Raw genomic sequence first — 14,501 nt, forward strand, 5'->3', positions numbered from 1 at the left:
GGAGCACGTGGCCTGCCCTGTCATCCGATGAGGTTACCTGGAGGGTCATGTGACCGGCTGTGTGATAGTGACCCTACAGGAGCCTGGGCTGCCTCAGCCAAAGCCAGGGAACTGTTTTTCAGTCTAAATGTGTAATTATTAACCTGAGTGCCTTCGTCCCCATGGATGGTTACATGCGCCAAAGAACCAATATTCTTGGTCAACCAACCCATTCATTTTTAAATGTTCACTGGCTTTAAAATTTACTTTTGTACTCAGAAAATTATAGAGACAGCCTAATATACCAAATCATGGCATTTATGATGTTTGAACATTATTTCAGGGGCAAACTGGATCTCCTAGCCCATTTGGCAAAGGGTGAAACACAGGCTGGTAATCCCAGATCTGAAAAAAAAGTCTTGAAATTCTGTCCATCATCTGTGGCAACTCCAGAAACCACAGCACCTGCCTTAACTGTTAACCACCTGACATGATGGTCCCTACCCTTCACCCCACCAGCCAGAGGGAACCACCTATCCTGCAAGACCGCATTTGGTGTTCAGTGGTCCCCTTTTTACAGATGTGGAAACAAAGCCTCAGAGGTGGGCTGGGGTGTGTGTGCTGGGGTCCCAGAAGTAAGAAATGATGGGCGTGACACACCCAGCGCTCTTCTGTAACGACCAAGAAAGGGCTGTTTGGTGCTCAGTCAAGAACGACATGGGTAGGTGACTGCATCCGTGCAGAGGACCTGCTCCCAGGTCCCCCGCTGGGAAGGTGGGGATTTTTGGAACCCACTCCAGGCCTGAGAGAGTCAGTCGTGGAACCAGGGAAGTCAGAGCTGGAAGGGCTTAGGGGTGAACTAATCTGTGTGGTTTGCAAACTTTTAGGAAGACCAGATCCCTTTCTCTCAAACGTCTCACATGGAACATTAATAGATAAAACAATGACAGATGAACATGAATTCATCCTGGCTGAAGGCAGGATGATGAGTCTATAGCTCATCACCACCTCCCCCTGTACCACTGGTCAGCATCCCCCCAGGTTCAGCTGAGCACGTCTGGAAGCCCCTGTCCTACAGCACCCCTCTCATCCACACCCAGACGTGTTGTGGTCTAGAGGGAAAATGATGTACCCAAAGATGAACCATCACAGGAACGGGGAGGGTCCCAAAGGCCACCTATTCCCACCACTCCTCTGCCCCCAGAGCCCCTATCTACCACTGCCTGGTGACCAGTAGAATCAGAGAGAGAAGCCCAAACAGGGACACATCCCAGCAGATCGTGGAGCTGGGCAGAACTTGCTTTATCAAACTTTTACATACTTGGTGCTTTTGAAAGCACGTCCAGAAGTATCTTCTCACATCTTAAATTTTTAATTTATCATGAAACATTTTCTGCAGACCCAAAAGCATAAAGTCTCATTTTATTCTGGAAGGCTTCTGTGGTTTTAATGTACAGTTTTGCATTTTGTATGTGCGTTACATTATGTGGATGTGTATACACACACGTATGTGTACACGGACATACACACGTATGTGTATACACATGGGTACACATATACATTTGTCATTCCTTGCCCATGGCCAACACTAAGTTGGCTATGTGTGAGTCCCCAAGAGTAAGCGTAGGTCACAGGGAAGAAAGTCACAATAATACCTGGCATCAGAAAGCTATTCAACATAGTACTGGAAGTCCTAGCCTCAGCAATCAGACAACAAAAAGACATTAAAGGCATTCAAATTGGCAAGGAAGAAGTCAAACTCTCCTCTTCGCCGATGACATGATACTCTACATAGAAAACCCAAAAGCCTCCACCCCAAGATTGCTAGAACTCATACAGCAATTTGGCAGTGTGGCAGGATACAAAATCAATGCTCAGAAGTCAGTGGCATTTCTATACACGAACAATTAGATTGAAGAAAGAGAAATTAAGGAGTCAATCCCATTTACAATTGCACCCAAAAGCAAAAGATACCTAGGAATAAACCTAACCAAAGAGGTAAAAGATCTATACCCTAAAAACTATAGAACACTTCTGAAAGAAATTGAGGAAGACACAAAGAGATGGAAAAACATTCCATGCTCATGGATTGGCAGAATTAATATTGTGAAAATGTCAATGTTACCCAGGGCAATATACACGTTTAATGCAATCCCTATCAAAATACCATGGACTTTCTTCAGAGAGTTAGAACGAATTATTTTAAGATTTGTGTGGAATCAGAAAAGACCCAGAATAGCCAGGGGAATTTTAAAAAAGAAAACCATAGCTGGGGGCATCACAATGCCAGATTTCAGGTTGTACTACAAAGCTGTGGTCATCAAGACAGTGTGATACTGGCACAAAAACAGACACATAGATCATGGAACAGAATAGAGAACCCAGAAGTGGACCCTGAACTTTATGGTCAACTAATATTCAATAAAGGAGGAAAGACTATCCATTGGAAGAAAGACAGTCTCTTCAATAAATGGTGCTGGGAAAATTGGACATCCACATGCAGAAGAATGAAACTAGGCCACTCTCTTGCACCATACACAAAGATAAACTCAAAATGGGTGAAAGATCTAAATGTGAGACAAGATTCCATCAAAATCCTAGAGAACACAGGCAACACCCTTTTTGAACTTGGCCACAGTAATTTCTTGCAAGATACATCCACGAAGGCAAAAGAAACAAAAGCAAAAATGAACTATTGGGACTTCATCAAGAGAAGAAGCTTTTGTACAGCAAAGGATACAGTCAACAAAACTAAAAGACAACCTACAGAATGGGAGAATATATTTGCAAATGACGTATCAGATAAAGGGCTAGTTTCCAAGCTCTATAAAGAACTTCTTAAACTCAACACCAAAGAAACAAACAATCCAATCATGAAATGGGCAAAAGACATGAAGAGAAATCTCACAGAGGAAGACATAGACGTGGCCAACACGCACATGAGAAAATGCTCCGCATCACTGGCCATCAGGGAAATACAAATCAAAACCACAATGAGATGCCACCTCACACCAGTGAGAATGGGGCAAATTAACAAGGCAGGAAACCACAAATGTTGGAGAGGATGCGGAGAAAAGGGAACCCTCTTACACTGTTGGTGGGAATGTGAACTGGTGCAGCCACTCTGGAAAACTGTGTGGAGGTTCCTCAAAGAGTTAAAAATAGACCTGCCCTACGACCCAGCAATTGCACTGCTGGGGATTTACCCCAAAGATTCAGATGCAATGAATCACTGGGTGTTATTCTGTATGTTGGCAAATTGAACACCAATAAAAAATAAATTTATTATTAAAAAAAAAAGAAAGCCGGTTGAAGATGACAAGGACTTCCCAACCAGACCCCAGAGCTCAGCCAGTGCCGCAGGTACCAGCGGAGATAACTCCTCTGTGACCCTCTGGCAGCCCTTTCTTCTGTTCTCCCAGGTCTGACCCGAGCCACCTCCTGGCAGGACAGGAGCATCCCCATGGCGGCCAACACTCATGAGGCCATCCAGAGGCTCCCCCTTCCTGCTCTGTCCATGGTCCCGCCTTACTCATCTTTCGCCAGCCTCTTCCCAACTCGAGACTGACCAGTGATGGACTGAACACCATGGCCCCCAGACCTCAGAGCCCTGGGGATCCCTCGTGAACTACAGTTTGTCTTCTCTCTTTCCAGGGAGGAAGCATGCATGCTCTGCCCTGGAAGCAGAGCCCTTCAATTCCAGACTCCACTTGTCGGCTGATTGTGTCCCGTCCGATGGTAGGATCGTGTTCGCTGGGCCCCGACAGTGCACAATGGAGAGGTTATGTACAATTACTTGTGACAAACAGTGACGATGGTGATGATGGTAGTGATGAGAGTTACTCAGTGGTATCTGCTCTGGCTAGGCACTGCACCAATCGCTTCATATGCCTTACCTCTCTTAATCAAGGCCGTTGTGGTCAGCCCCGCATTGCAGAATGCCTCCACGGAAGCCTGGTTATCTCCCTCCCACTTGGACAAGAAGGTGGAGAAGGAACAGACACGTTCCCAGCAGGTACTGGTGGCCACTCTCCGGTTGGCTGACTGACCATGCAGGTTCAGCCAGGCCATCTGTCATAGCACAGGGATCAGGAAGGACAGCAACTCCAGCAGCAGCCCACGCAAGGGCACGGGAAGCATAGGGGACTCGGGGAGTGGGGGTCACAGGAGTCACCTGGGAACCAGAACCAACACAAACGCTGCATGGGAAGCCCCGGCGAGTCGTGGCTTCACTCTTCCTTGGAGGAGCGGATAGGTAATGAGCCCACTGTTTGGAGATCCAAAGGGTCCTGCTCCTTGGGTCAGTTTGGTCCTGCACTCAGAGATTCTTCGGGGGGTCCAGCTAGGGAGAGCTGGGGAAGGCAGAGGCATGGCGGGCATGCTGAGTGCAGACTGACCGAGGAGGCTCAGCCAGGGGGACAAGGACTGCTGTGTGAGCCCCACCTCTCCACAGGGACCTTCTCATGTTTGCAGGGATGCCAGCCTGGAAGAGGCCAAGGGCCCACCCAAGGCCCGGTCTCCTCTCCGAGGAGGTTTAAAGTATGGAAAGTTGGCACCAAAAGTCAGAACTCAGTTCTGAAGGAAGACCCAAGAGTCAAGTTGTGAAGTCCAGGACCCCTGCACTCAATGCTATCCCCAACACTGTCCCCAGCACCTTATCCCCTCCTTCTGTCCTCAACCTCCGCAAGGAACACTTTTTCAGCCGACACTCATCCTGCGCTGCCGAGAAGCAAGGGGAAGGCCTTGTATGCGAGTTCCCCTTGCTGCAGCCACCCCTCTGTTGGCCTGTTTCCAGCAGCTCCTCTCCCACGCTGATCTCTGCAAGGTCTGAGCCCACACCCTATGGTCATCGGGCTCCGCCTCCAGGCTATTGGCCGTTCGCTAGCCGACACGGAACTCTCCACGCACCTGATGGGCAGCTAGAGCTCAGAGAGGTTGCCACAGCCCCAGTCATACCAGCAGATGGCCACCATCCACACAAACCTCCCTGAGATCACACCGGTAACAGGTGTCCCAAGACCACAAGGAGAACAGGTGTCGAAGTTATAAGCTCGGAGGTGTCCATCATGTCCTTGTTTTTTTTAACACATTGACTTTCCATAACCAAAAAGAAGAAGTTTCGCTTCCTGCCAAGAAGCATTCAGCATCCAGCATATAGCAAGTGAACAGCAGCTGGGCTGTGACCCCAGGAGCTTCTAAGGGAGAGGCCGCTTGGGATGAAGTCTGCCCCCTGGGAGATTTGAAAGCATAGAAATGGACACAGATCCTGCACAGTCAGGTCAGAGGAGTCATGGGCTGACGGGTTGAATTTGAAGGTCAGGGGAGTGGGAAGTGGGCTTGTCTGAACCAGAGGAACCGTGTGCAGCACCGTACACCAACCCAAAACAGGGTGTGTTCAGGAGCCACCAATCCACACAGAGACCATTTCTAAGAAGTCCCCATGCTTGCTCTCCCGACACCATTACTATGCTCCCCATGACCTAGCCCAGCATCCACAACTATCTCCCACTCCTACTTTTCTTTATTTCTACATTTAATTCAAGGCCAGTATACATTCAAGGCATCCCTCAAGTGCACAGACCTCTCTGTTGCCCCTGCCATGTCCTAGCTTAGGCTCTCCTACTTGGCAGCCAGGGTGCCCCCAGAGCCACCTGGCATCTCTGCCTTCCTCTGCGTCAAGTGTATCTGCTCCTGTAGCCACAGAAACCGAACCTTTATACCTTGTAGGTAATACCCCTCCAAGATTCTATAAACACTATCGGATAAAATCTAAACCCATGAGCAAGGGATGCAAGACCTCTTCTCTCTGGCCTCTGTGTCCCCTGCAGCCTCACTAGACACCCTTGCCTCGGCCCCCCTCCCTCAACCGCACTGCTTCTCACCCCCAGGCTTGTGCCTGGCCCCCTCCAACCACCTCATCCAGTCTATTCAGCTCATCCTTTGATCCACTGCTAGGATGTCACCTTTTCACAACCCTCCTTAGAATCCCCAGGCCCCCCACCCCCACCCTGATGTGATCTGTGGCCCTTCTGCATGCACACTATAAGGATCTTCTGTGTATCTCCAATGCTGTGCTCCCCAGTGTCCTATGATCATTCACCTGCACATCCATCTACCATGCTGTATGTCAGTATGTTGAAGGCAAGACCTAGGTCTTACTCCTCTCTGTGTCCTGTTATCTAAATCAGCAGCTGGCACTTGGTGAGAGCACTTGGTGAGAGCTCAAAGTTTTCTGAACTAATTAACTAATGGTATTAACAATGGAATGAATGGCACTTTCAGTGACTAAAATAGTGAATGCAGGGAGAGTGGCTGGAATGGGAAACAGAGGGTACAGTGAGATTGGGAAACTGGGGACTTCAGAACGGAGGGATGCTTGGTGAGCACGTGGACGCAGGGACTAGAGGTCAGGAGAGAGACCTGGGCCGGGGACAGCCATCTGACCATCATCAGCGTATAGAGAGGAGTCAAAGCCAAGGGCTCAGATTGGAAATAACCTAGAAAGTACAGTAAGAGAAATGGCTAAAGATGAAGCCTGAGGAAATCCCAACACAGAAGAGACAAACAATGACGAGATGCACGGCACCAGGGCAGGGAAGACAGGGAAGAAAGAGATTAAAAAAAAAAAAAAAAAAAAACTTTCGAAGTTCCAACACAGAAGCCAAGAGGAAGGGAGGGTCCATTTTGCATTTTGTTCAGTCTTCTCTGGCTTTGGGACAGAACAAATAAACCTCAGGAACCCTTTGGCAAACTCATTTGGCTTTCCGTCTTTCTTGGAGGCCCCTGGAATGAAACAGTTGTCATCTCTAGGGTGCTAAGGAGGTGATTTGGGGGGGCAGCAGATGAACATACCTACACTGAGGATCTGATCAGCCATCAACCAATTTCCCAAACCTAGTGCTCATGGGTACAGCCCACAGTCCATTTCCCATAAATTGAAATCCCTGTGTATTTGAACGGAAATATAATCCACGTGTTCATGATTCATTTGCACTTTATGTAACCAAATGTTGGGCTGTCACCGTATGATGTCCAAGAAACCATGTGAAGTATCTGCAGCCAGGAGCCATGACTTGCCAAGGAAGTGAAAAGGAGACAAAGCTTGGCCAGCCTCCCCTCCGTCATCGGAGGCAACCAGCAGGAGATGAATAGGTACAGTGTGAAAGCAGAGATGCAATCTGCCAGTTATTAGATCAGACCCACGTTCCACATCTCAGGCTGCAGCCATCTGATGCTAAACAAGCCTCATCAACAAGCAGGCTAATGGTCATCACTTATGTAACTATTGACTTACTGTTGGATATTTATATTATTCCTAATATTTGATATTATAAATAAAGCTGAAACAAAAATCTTCCCCCATATATATTTGCCCACCTGTCTTGTCTCCTTAGGGCAAGGTTCCAGAGATAGAATTACTGGATCCAAGGAGATAAACATGTTACTGTTTGCATTTCAGAAAAGCTGCATTAAATTATTCTTTTGCTGCCAGTGCGTGAACTTGTTTTTCTTACCATGCCTTCCCCAGCATTGTACATGATCAATGAAATAATTCAGGAAAATATAAGGAAGCTATTAAAAGTCATGTTTTCAAAGACTATTTTACACAGTATGGGAGATATTAATAATACAGATATTGCATGCCAATTATGGACAAGTATAATCTCAATTTTATTTAAATGATGATGTGGGTGTGGTATGTTCTCCATTGGTCAGAAGAGTGATGTTAGAGGAAATGATGAACTTAATCCTCAAATCTCAGTATTTTAACCCAGAAGAAGTTATTTGTCTCATCCCCACAAGGTCTGATGCACTTCTGGTGCCTCTTCAAGGCAGCATGTAGGCCTCTACCCTACGTCATGGAGGTAAGTGCATCCACCACCACAACGTGACACCCCAGAGCTCTGTGATGGGGATGAGATGCATGGAAGACGGGACAGGGGCCTTCCAGGATCTCAGGCCAAAAGTGACCACATCATTTCTACGCTGGACCTATTGCCTAGAACTTACCCTCTGACATGCATATCCCAAGGCAGCCAGGATGAGCACATGGACACCCTTCACCTCTTCGGCCTCATCTGAAGTGGGCTTGGGAAAGCATGTCTTTCCTCTACAGGGGCTGCAAACACGCCTTAGCCTGCTCGCTGCCTGTTGAATGGTTGGGGTCTCAGGGCAGCCACAGAGTTAATAGTCTCAAATAATCACAGGCTTCTTAAGGCAGGATCTTTCTTTTTTTTTTTTTTTTTTTTTTTTTTTTGGCAGTACAACTCTCAAATTCAGTAGTCTGTTTCACATCCAGAAACCACACCCGTTGTTCTTCCAGGACTTGCTTCTCAGATGTGCTTTATTTCTTCATTTCATGCCCCTGAGCCTCTTCCTTCAATGTCAGAGCTGCGGCCTCCAGGCAACGGGTAGCAGTGGGTGTGACATTTACAGACCTTCTTCTCCTATTTGCTCTGAGACATTCCAGCCAGGGGAAGACCTGAAATAGGTGTTAGAGACATGCCTTTCTTCTGAGTTCCACCCTGATTCCAACAGGGCGCCACGCCGGGCACCACACCCTCAGTCTGACATTTGCCTCTGGCCACCCCAGGTCCTCCTTAATCCAATTCAGAAAACTTGTCCCATTTTCTTTATTCCTTTTATTTCTCTTGGAAACTCATCAGTTCTTGATGCTCCTGCCTTCCTTGTCATACCTTTGTTAAACAGCCAGTGACCACCAGCCCACACCAGCGGACTGTGTTCCAACCTCTTCCCCTGGGGCTGCAAGCTCCATCACAAGGGACTAGCCTCATCAGTATTTTACCAGTGCACAACAGGGGCTGCTGGTTTCCTCGCTTCCGGTAGCCTGGCCAACGGGTCAGTACCATGTACTTCTGGGTTTTGTCACTGCAGCATCTTACTTCGATTACCAATTTCTAACTTAGGAAGAGCTAGGGTATTTCACAGTCCCAGGTTAACCCCAAAATTCAGGAGCTTAGGAGCACAGGTCACTCGCTCACATCAATTTTGACATGAGTCCCTGCGGTGTTATATAGCATCTAAAATATATGTTAAAGAAACACACTGAAAATTAACAATACTTATTTTATGTTTTCCTCAATTTACTACATTGAGTGCTTATTACTTTGTGATCAGGAGAAAACAAATATTTATATCAACAGATAGTTTAGTTGCTTGGGAGATATGGTTATTGGCTTTTTTAAAGACTTTATTTTATTTTTTTATTTTAGAGAGGGGGAGGCAAAGGGAGAGAATCTCAAGCAGACTCCCTGCTTAGGTCAGAGCCCGACTCAACTCAGGGGCCCAATCCCACGACCCTGAGATCAGGGCCTGAGCCAAAACCAAGAGTCGGATGCTTAATCAACTGAGCCACCCAGGTGCCCCAGGATTCGGTACTTAAGAAGTCAATTGACTTTATCCTTGGAAATCTATATTCTCTGTAGGCGCCTTTCGCAAAGCTCTTTGAGGATTCGGCATACTGTATAACCCTGGCTCCACCGGGTAAAGTCTTCCTCATTCCCAAAGCACCAGCGTGTCCTTCCCTCCTCTGTTCTGCGTCACTGATGTTTACACAATGCTGGCATTTGGATACGGTAGTAATGTTCTAAAAATATATTCGTGTGCTTTCCTCTTTTGGATTTTTGTTTCCATTCTGTTTCTAGGCAGCCTGAGGCGTGCACCTGTCTGGAGACGGGAGGAAAGGCAAGCGGTCAGGTGCCAGCAACGTAGGCAAAGCAAGTCATCCGGGACTCTGCGGTCTCCTGCCACACCCCAGTCCTGTAAGCCAGATTTTTGCTGTAAGAAAGGAATTTCCCAATGGTTTTTCACCCCCATTCCTCCCTGGCTTATCAGCAAGCACATTCAGATGCAAAATTTCTTAGTGTATTCCCTAATATAGAGAAACTACCTCTGACCTTGGAGGAGATGCAGTGGCCTCGGATGCTGCCCTGCGGGGAGAGGGGAATAGGAGCCGGGTCTTCTGGTCCTGAGGTCTTAGGGGAGGTGAGGAAAGTGCTTTTGACCAGTCCATGTCGGACTCCTCACAGGTCTGGCCATAGAGAAGTCACGACCCTCTCACCCCAGAGGGAAACCATACCATGGTGAACGGGAGCTGCCTCAGGACTGGGAAGGTGGCCCTCGTATTTGGCAGTGATGAGCTGCTTCCCCTTCCTTTGCACCGTGCACGTGATCAAGAAGTTCCAATGTCTTGGAAAGGATAAGCCGAAATTGGCTGAGAGTTTGACTGGGGAGCTTGCCAGAGAGTTTCCTGCCTCCGCGACAAAGTAGCCTATACCCGAGGGCATCAGGACGGCCATGGCCATGTGGAGAACTAAGGTGACACTAGGTCAACCAGCGAGGACTGTGAAGTCCTGACCAGGCCAACAGAGAGGCTGGATCACTGATGGCTCCAGCCACACACTCCTGTCACCAGCATCCCTGGGATGTTGGGGGCGGGGAGCTGGTCACCAGCCCTTAGCAGTCACCGGTCCAGGGGACAGAGGATCCAGGTGTGTCGGGTAGGGCTCAGCGAGGATCTAGCAGGGCCATTCCCAATTCATGGACCAACTTTCTCCCTGCTGCCTGGCGCATCTGGTTACCCCATGCACCCCAAATGCCGTCTCAGGGTAGGGAAAGATAGTGGGGACAAACTTCAGAGATTGAACTTCTGACCTAAAGGAACTGTTTGAATGATTGCATTGGAATAAGATCTAGGGCTGGATTCTATCTAATTAGCCCCTTCATTGCCACCCCTTTATGGGAAGGTAGGACTTCATGAAGATAATCATGGTGACAACAGAATACAAGAATCCTCCAAATGATACCACGGAGTAACTATTCCGACCCTGCCACAGTTTTACATATTCCACAAAACCATGAACTCTTCAGCCTCAGGTACCGTGCATCACTTATGAGAGCAGGGAGATCCTGGGGAAGGTTCACAAAGGCAGTTAAGTTCAGAATCCCTATGGATAGGAACCAAGATTAAAGGAAGGCATCAGGACAAGGCGAGAGTGATACAGAACAAGCTGTGTAGTCGGTGGATGGAAGGGTATGGAGCGAGGTACACGCAAGAGCATGGGGTGAGCAGCTGCATGAGGGGTCACCTGGAGTGAGCAAGAGCTCCCTTGTCTGTATGGTGCACATGCATGTGGTGAGGACCACATGTAGATCCAAAAGGGAGACGTCAGCCAAGTTACACCGACTGTCCCTTGTAATCCCCAACACCTGGGCCACAGCCAGGGGCTCGATGAATGAATGAGTAAATGAACAGATGCCTGGGTGGCTCAGTGGTTGAGCCCAGGGCGTGATCCTGGAGTCCCGGGATTGGCGTGATTGGAGTCCTCGGGCTCCCTGCATGGAGCCCGCTTCTCCCTCTGCCTGTGTCTCTGCCTCACTCTCTGTGTTTCTCATGAATAAATAAATAAAATCTTTAAAAAAAAATAGACCTCAGAATGAAACCGTTTGATCAGAACAGCTATTTTGCCCCAATTTTTCCAACCTGTGAACATCACCTAGTGGAGTTCCCATCACACTTCATTTTAAAGCGTCGTCTCTCGGACCATGCAGCCTTCTGCAGGAGAGGAAGTAGTACAAGCCATGGCAGTAGACTTTCCCACCAGATCAACACCTTTCCACCCAAAGGTTTTCCTTGAAAATCCACTTCCTTTCAGAAAACTGGAGAATGGGAACCAGAAAGCTTGGGGGAATTGAGGAAGACTTGGCATTAAAGAGGAGGCAAAGACGGCATGACTGGAAGAGACCTCAGCTTTCTGAAGAGTGAGCCTTGCCCAGGAGCTTCAAATGAACCCTGAGCCAAGCAAGGAATGAAGACCAGCACCCGGAAGCTGCTCCTCCCAATATTTGAGCACACAGGGCCCTGAGGCAAAAGCATAGCTGAGCCTCAGATCCCGAGGTCAGCTCTTCAAGCTCTCTCAGTGGCTCATTTGAAACAAAGCGAAGAGAGGCAAAGCTGCCATTTGCAGCGCTGTTGTCACAGATTTAGGGCTGCTGGGCCAGGCCTAGGCTCCCTCTTCCCCCCCAACTAAGTGTGATGATCCATCAAACGCTGCAGAGGAGGTGGGGAGCCGATCTGGCCCTCACACCAGCCTCAGCAAAAGATCCCTCCAAGGTCCTCCTGCAAGCGTCCTGCTGGGTCAGCACACTCCGGAGAGCCCTCCCGGACCAGGCTGGGGCCTGGCCAAATGTGAAGGACTCATTCAGCCGCTCGACACACACATGCTGGGCTTTATTAGCTAACTGCCAGGCTCTTGGCTGCTTGTGAGGGACACTGCAGTGAGCAGCCCATCGTGGCCCCTCATCGGACCAGAGAGTTACCCTGGAGTCCATGGATTGGGGCGCTAGGCAAAGGAGGGGGCATTGTGAGGAAGGCACCTACCTGCCTTGACACTATAAGAGAGAGGTAACTGCATTGGGATAGGTCTGCACTCCCCAAACCTGATGGGACTCAAAGACTCCATCACTGGCCTAAGGGCCAGATGGGAACCAGGCTAGATGGGGGATTATTTAGAGGGCGTCCTGGAAGAGTAAGCAGACCCAGGTGGGAAGAACTCCAAAGAATGGGGGATGATCAGAGGCTGAGAGTAAGCCTCTGTTGGAGGGGGGACACATTTCCTTCAACAGGAGAGTCTAGGTTAGACCCAGGAGTGGGAGATACCCCAAAGCCTCAGCAAGACCCTCAAGACAGACTGTCACCTTGGCCATCTATCTGTCAAGACTGGGGAACCCAGAAGGAAGAGACTGTCCTGATTTCCCAAAACCCTATTCTCCCCCTAGGCTCCAACCCCACAGGTCAGACACCACCCTCGGTAGGATGGAAGAGAGAACCTACCAGGGCCTCCTGCCTGCAGGGAACCAGGCACAGAGGAGGAGGGGAGGCTCGCCTCTGCAGCTAGTCCTGGACTCAGTAGTACAAGGGAAAATCCCATTGCAGCTGCTGAGCAGTCTGGGTTCAGGTGTTCAGCAACGTAAAGTGGTTCAAAAGATACTTTCCCACCAAAGGGATAGCAGAGTATTCATCCAGGGGACGGGAAGAAACTAGCCCACAGGACAGGATAGAGGACGAGAGAAAGGCTCCATCCCTGGCTTGTTCAGGGCTAGGGCTACATGGGAACCCAGAGAGACAGGTATGAGGGATGGATTCCCAGAGAAGAGGGCCAAGAGAGGGAAGATGGGGGGCAGAACTGATGATGGGCCAACACTCCTAATTCTCCTTCCAGGGGCTTTTTCCCTTGTGGCACAGACTGTCACATCCCACCCACAATCCCTCTGTGTCCTGACTGCAAGCACCTGAGGCTTCCTCCCTGCCCATGTCATGCCAGGGGCCAGGAAAGCTGGATGGCGAGGAGGCCCAGGCCCAGGGGCCGCTTTTGTCAGTGGCAGGTGGCGGGTGTCTGAGGCTCACCCTGTCTTCTGATTCCTCAGGGAGATGGGGTCCCACTTGCCCCCTGTGTCCATCAGCTGCTGAATCAGGTATTCTTCCAGACTTCCTCCTTCCCTGCTTCACAGCATCCCCAATGCACCTACGTCAAATAAGCTGTGTGCGTTCACATCTGCATGGGGTCTATTTCCTGAGGAGCCCAGGCTAAGGACGCCCCACGCCCACGCCCACCCAGGGAAGGGAGGGCTCTAACACGGCCTGCTTTCTGCCCCCTGCCATCTCCCACAGGCCCCTCCTCGGTCCAGTGTCCCTGACACTTAGCCACATCCCTTCTGGGGAAGATGGGAAGGATGAGGAACTGAGAGACCTCTCCTGCCCCCTCCCGGCTCCCCCCAAGGAGATGAGCTCCCAGTTCAGGGGATCCCACCAGCCCCCCAGTGAGCCAGGCGGTGTCCTGGGGTAGCTGCTCACAGGCCCTGGCACTTCAGCGCAAGGGTGGTGCTGCTTCCTGCCCGTCTGTTTGGGAGCACATTCAGGAGACATGAGCAGATGTTTGGCAGATGTTCAACCTTGCTCACGTCAGCCAACAATAACACACAGCACAGAGACATTGCAGGGAGGGAGGAAGGGAAGAGGCTCTTGCCCAGCAGCTGGGGACAGCCATAGGAGACATCATGCCCACTCCCTCTGGGGGAGGACGGGGTGTCCCTGTGTGACTTGGAGCATGGAATGTAGGGTACAATGTTCTGGGGTGGAGACCTGGGTGGCTCAGCCTGCTGCACTCAGTTCCTAGGCAGAGCCCACAACCCCAGCTCCAGGCAGCCTGGCCACCCTATGGAGCCTGGAGAAGCTGCAAGGACGAGGGTTGCTAGGGTCTTTCAGAAAGGGCAGGCTTGGGACCCAACTGACTTCAGTATGGCCCATGGCCCTCATGGATACACGGGGCGTCTCTAAGCTCTCTCCACTGCACTGGGCACAATCCCAGTCTTGCTGGCACAGGGCTCCAGAAAGCCCCTACTCATCAACAGAGCTGGTACCCAGGAGGACCCCACCCATCACCCATCTGGGCTTGCAGGATGCAGCAGGGTGACAGAGCTCCGGGGTGTACCGACACAGCCTG

This window comes from Canis lupus, chromosome 3, assembly GCF_011100685.1.
Source record: "Canis lupus familiaris isolate Mischka breed German Shepherd chromosome 3, alternate assembly UU_Cfam_GSD_1.0, whole genome shotgun sequence".
Lineage (NCBI taxonomy): Eukaryota > Metazoa > Chordata > Mammalia > Carnivora > Canidae > Canis > Canis lupus.